Source organism: Papaver somniferum, chromosome 3 (genome assembly GCF_003573695.1).
Source record: "Papaver somniferum cultivar HN1 chromosome 3, ASM357369v1, whole genome shotgun sequence".
In the NCBI taxonomy this organism is placed as follows: Eukaryota; Viridiplantae; Streptophyta; class Magnoliopsida; order Ranunculales; family Papaveraceae; genus Papaver; species Papaver somniferum.
The window spans coordinates 225,171,121-225,177,270 of record NC_039360.1 but is presented as its reverse complement, the minus strand read 5'-3'; positions in this window follow the sequence as shown (position 1 = coordinate 225,177,270).

Genomic DNA, 6,150 nt, shown 5'->3' with positions numbered 1-6,150 from the left:
CAGCTTCGCACTGCAAATGAAGAGCTTGCGGAGGCTCAATCTCAATTAGTGCATCAGGAAAGCCAGATTAATTATCACAAAGGTTTAGCTACAGCAAGGGACGAGGCTCCCAAGCCGCTTCGAAGGAAGTGAGTCGCCTTTCCTCGTTGTTGTCAAAGGCTGAGATGATGAATACTGTTATTGCGTACAAGGCTCGGTGTCAACTAGTGGAAGAGACTAACAAAATTCTGGATAGCATCGAGTATGATCTTAAGACCGAGCATGGCCTTATCAAGAGCTATCCGCGCCGTGAGAAACCCCCGCCCCTACATCTGGTTCTTCAGGGCCTTCCTCGGGTGGGAGCGTACCTTCAACGCAGAAGGGGAAGATTGCTAAACCTGCTGGTGGGGTTGAACCATCCAAGTAGATTTTTGTAGAGAGTTGATCTTTGTTGATTATGAGGCTTCGTGAGATTCCTTTTGTATTTTCTTGTTTCCGCGTATCATTGCCAAGCCTGTAATCAACTTTTAATGAATTGATCATTGTTTTTTACTTTTTAAATATTGTTATGGTTAATTTGGAATATAACTGAATGTAATCAGGGATAGCGAAGTGTTTGAGTGCGAACCCGAAGATATGTGTATCTTCGTGAACGTCTTGAGACCTGTCACCCCGCTGGCTAATCCTGGGCCAGAGGATTCCCAGACGGTGGGGGTCGGGGCAGCGTTCTAGGATATGAGTTGTTTGGAATGTACGTTCATTCCGTCAATCCACTTCCATAAGATTGGTTGGGTATCTCTTTCTGTTGGATGCCTTCCCCATGGTCCTACACTTATAGACGCTGATAGGGGATTCCCGAGAGATTGTAGGTGACTAATTTCCCCAAGTAAAATAGAACAACAATTAACACCAGTGTTTACGTGGTTTGACAGCAGAGTGTCTACGTCCACGGGTGAAAGAGGGTTAAAATGTCTATTCAGTTTGTTGAGTTATATTTAGAAGAATTCCATTGATGGAACCTCTGAGGTAGTAAATCGTAAAAAACAGGAGGATGAAGTATTGACGCGGAGGCTGTATTTACAGGTGTAGGGTTCTCGTGTGGTGTTATATTTACACGCAGTCGTCTTGTTACTATGTTGCTCCATGTCTTGGAAAAGTTTGCTTGATTGATAGGTTGAGGTTTGCTATTCCTCTCTCAGAGATAGAAACATGTCGATCGCAAGCGTCGTTTTCTTCTTTTGGCGCTCTTCACGCAGATGCAGGTCTGCGTTGCCCTCTACGGGTAGTATGGCTTGAGATATTTTGCATTCCATGGGTGTTTGAGGATCTCCCCTTTTAGGTTGCGCAGATAATAAGACCCATTTCCTGCAACATCATGTATGACGAAGGGTTCCCCCATGTTGGTGCTAATTTGCCCCACTTCTTTTCTCGTTGGTATTGGGGATTGGTCCTCAGCACATACTGCCCTTCTACGAAATTTCTAAGCTTAACCCTCTTATTATACTCCCTTGCTAGTTTCCTTTGATAGTTTTCCATTTTTTGTAGTGCTGCCTCCCTCCTCTCTTCTAGATCATCCAACCTTTCCAACATCATGTCCGCTGTGAGGTTCTTCTCCCATGCTTCAGTCTTCGTAGTTGGCATGATTATTTCTGTTGGGATAATAGCTTCGGCTCCATAGGTGAGTAAGAATGGGGATTCTCCCGTGGCTGATCTTCGAGTTGTCCTATAAGCCCACAAAAGTGTAGTTGCTCACACCAACGCTTCTTGTATTCGTCCAACTGCTTTTTGAGGATGAGTGCGAGGGTTTTGTTTGTGGCTTCTGCCTGACCATTGCTTTGAGGGTAAATTGGTGTTGACTTGTTCTTTCGAATTTTGAAAGTATCGAAGAGTAAGTCGATGTTTTTTCCCTGGAATTGCTTGCCATTGTCAGATACAATCTCAGCTGGTATGCCAAACCTGCAAATGATGTTTTGAAAATGAATGTGAAGACATCTGCGTCTCGGATCCTTGCCAGGGCTTTAGCCTCTACCCATTTGCTGAAATAGTGTGGCCACTATCAAAAATCTTCTCTTCCCTGATCCTTCGATTAGGGGACCCACGATGTCTATGCCCCATTTTGAGAATGGCCAAGGGCTGTCTACTGGGTTCAACATTGTTGCGGGTGCGTGGATTTTTTTGGCGAAACGCTGGCATTCTTCGCATCTTCGTGACATTCTTGCAGCGTCTCGTATCATTGTTGGCCAGTAATATCCTTGAGTTTTCGCCTTATCTGCTAGGGATCTCATTCCGCTGTGATTGCCTGCGTCGCCGCGGTGTATGTCTTTCAAAATCAAATGTCCTTCGGATCTGGATAGGCAACGTAATAATGGTCCGAGAAAAGATTTTTTGTACAAAATTTCTTTTCTCAGATCATATCTTCCTGCCTTTGACTGTTTTTTCTGGCTTGCTTTAGATCCGAGGGTAGTATTCTTTCTTTTAGGAAAAGATGAATCTCAGATCTCCAATCTTCTTCTTTGCTGAAGTCTTCATCTTTCTGCCTTAGCCATGATGTCGTCTTCTTGGAAATCATCCGCGATGAATTCTCCCACGTCATCATCTGCAATATCTTCTTCTGCGTGGTTCCTTGCTGTGCAGCGCAGTTCTTGAATATCAATTGAAGGCTCGTAAATCCTGGTTACTTTGATTGCTTTGACGTCCTCGTTTCTGAGCATCGATGATATGTAGGCCAGGGCATCCGCGTGCCTGAGTTCCTTCCTTGCCAGGTGTCGGAATTTGATGTTTGGGATTTGTGATGCCAGTGTTTGCACCAATTCCATGTATGCTGACAATGTTCTGTCATAAACATTATATTGCAACCCTATTTGTCGGATGACCAGCTGTGAATCGCTTGTCAGACGCACGTCAGTTATGCCCATTTCTATTATCAACTGAAGGGCATGCACCACTGCTTCATATTCAACTATGTTGTTGGTATGCCCCTTGAATTCTAACCTGAAAGCATGTATGATCCTGTCTCCTGTTGGGGTGGTGATTACGATGCCTATCCCCGCCCCTTCTTTATTTTTCGACCCATCTACGAAGACTTCCCATTGCCTAGGATTTTTTGGTTCCAAGATGTCTATAGGGTCTTTACCTTCGTCCATTTCTGGTAGTCCTGCTGCCTTTCGTCCTTCGATGATGACTTCTTCGCAGTTATCCAATGGTAAGTCTGCTAGGAAATCTGCTAATACTTGTGACTTCTGAGAGTGTTGTAGCTCATGGATGATATTGAATTGATCTAGGTGAGTATTCCATTTTGCAATTCTGCCTACTTTCCTGCGTTTTTAAGGACTGCTTCTAGCGGAGCTTTGCATGGGACGCGGACGTAGTGAGTCAAAAAGTAAGTTCTGAGTTTCAGGGTTGCCCATACTAATGCCAAGATGAGCTGCTCGATCTTCGTGTAGTTCCTTTCTGCTGCGTTCAGAGTCTTGCTGATGTAATAGATGGGCTGCTCTATCTTCGTGTTGGTTTTAACCAATACTGCGCTGACTGCATCTTCTGTTGCTGCTATGTATAGTGCCAACACTTCATCAGGGTCTGGTTTTTGTAATATAGGGATCTCAGCCAGGTATTCTTTGATATTTCGAAAAGCTTCCTCGCACTCTGCCGTCCATTCGAATTTGCTTCCTTTTTTGAGAATGTTAAAAAAGTGCTTACATCTATCCGAGGACCTGGATATGAACCTCCCCAGCGCAGCCAGCGAACCATTGAGTTTCTGAACCTCTTTTAAATTCTTTGGGGATGGCATTCTTACGATGGCTTCAATTTTAGCGGGATCGACTTCAATGCCCCTCTTCGTCACCAAATATCCGAGGAACTTTCCGGAAGTGACACCAAAAGTGCACTTCTCTGGGTTTACCTTCATGTTGTGCACTCTCATTGCTTGGAAAATATCTTTTAGGTCTTGGTGATGATCTTTGCGCAGCTTGCTTTTAACGAGCATATCATCCACATATACTTCCAGCGTACTTCCAATCCATGGTTTGAAAATTGCATCCACCATTCTTTGGTAGGTTCCCCTGCGTTTCGCAGTCCAAAGGGCATTCTTACATAGCAATAGAGGCGTGTGGTGTATAGAATTGTATGTTGCTGATCTTCTTCTGCTAGGAATAATTGATTGTATCCAGAGTATCCATCCATGAATGACATTTCTTCGTATCCTTCCTTCGACAAGTTGGTCAATGCTTGGCAGTGGATAGCTATCTTTAGGGCAAGCCTTATTGAGGTTGGTGAAGTCGATGCATATCCTTACTCCGCCATTTTTCTTCGGTACGATGACCATGTTAGAGATCCATGTTGGGTACTTAACTTCTTTGATGAATCCTGCGTCCAGTAGTTTGCGGAGTTCCACTTCAACTGCTCGATGGTATTCTGGAGCTACTTTGCGCACCTTCTGCCTAAAAGGGGGGGTACCTGGTTTTATTCGAAGTTCGTGATGAACTAACTTTGGGTCAATTCCCGGCATGTCCCCCAATTTCCAAGCAAAGATGTCCGCGTATTCCTTTAGAAGTTTGATTAGCGCGGCTTCTCTTTCTTCATCCATCAAGGTGCCTATTCTGATAATCTTCGGGTTTCCCTCAGTACCTATGTTGACTTCTTTAGCTGCTTCGACAGGTGTAAACGTGGGTTTTGGTTCCCCCAAGAGAGGAACATTCTTTGATTGCTATTTGGTGGGCTCTCCGTCTTCTTTTGTCGCGGAGGTGCTTGCTTCTGCGCTGCCAGTGGTGCTTACGTTCAGAAGGCTTTTTCCGGAGATTTCTTCCAGATATGTATCTATGGTTATCTCCTTATTTTTGGCTCTTCGGGACTGGTGCTTTTCTTCCCGCTCATTATTGATCTGATTCTGTAAGGTCTGACATTCTCGCGCAGTTACTTGGTCTCCTTTATTTCCATGACTCCCTGGGGTGTTGGGAATCTGAGATATTGATGGTAGGTTGCCGCTACTCCCTTGAGCTTGTGAACCCATCTTCTTCCGATGATGGCGTTGTAAGGTGAAGGTGCATCTACGACGCTGAATCGAGTGTCCACTTTCATGGGCCCTGCGTCTACTTGTAAGACAATGTCCCCTAGGGGCTTTGTAGTTGCGCCGTTGAATCCGTAGATGGTGTAGTAAGATGACAGCAGTTGCTCGTCGTTGAGTTCCATACGTTTGAACGTGTCATAGAACAAGACATTGAATGAGCTTCCTCCATCGATGAGAATTTTCTTGACATTGCACCCTGCTATTGGGAGTGTGAGGACTAGAGGATCATTATGGTCTTCCATATATTCTTCCACATCGTCTGCATCGAAAGTCATGGGCGTGTCCATCCATTGGTCGTGCTCGTTTACCTCTTTCCCATCGATCTTATAAAGCTCACAATAATCTTCGAATTGTTTTCTCAATCTCTTCCCAATCTGGGCGGTTAGGGATGGTCCTTGAATCTCTGAACATGAAATCGTGTTGAGGGTGCGGTTTTCTTCTGGTAATTGAACCTGCTTGCCTCTCTTGGTTCTATCTTCGTTAGCAATCTTATGTATATATTTATTCAGGTCTCCTGCGTCGATTAGTTTTTGAATCATTATCTTGAGATTTTTGCACTTTTTTGTTTGATGACCGTTGAAACAGTGGTATTCACAGTATTCCTTGGATTTTTCTGATCTAGGAGGCTGCTTTCCCTTGGACCATGGCCAATCGAAGTTCTCCATCCCTTTGATCTCTCTCGGAATGCACGAATAACTGGTATTCAGCTTGGTATAGATGTGATCTTCAAATTTTCGTCTATCATCCCTTCGTCTATAATCCTTTCGTTCTTTCCTTTCTTTGTTGGGACGTTCTTCCGTGATTCCTCTTTTGGACCCTCTGGCTTGATCCACGGAATTTGTGCGTGTGGGACGTTGAGTATGAGCTCTGGGATTTTCACGCTGAATTTCTTCTAACCTTGCATGCTTTTCTATGATTATCCGGAGATCTCATTCGGTGGTAGGGATGGTTCCGTGGATCTCGACAAATAAAGGACTCATCCTGTCCATCCCCCATTTGTAGCAGTTGATACTAACCACGGGATCTAGGTTGCCAATAGCTTGGAAAATTTTGTGCCATCTATTAGTATATTCTCTGATGGTCTCTTTGTATTTCATCTCCAGCGAGAA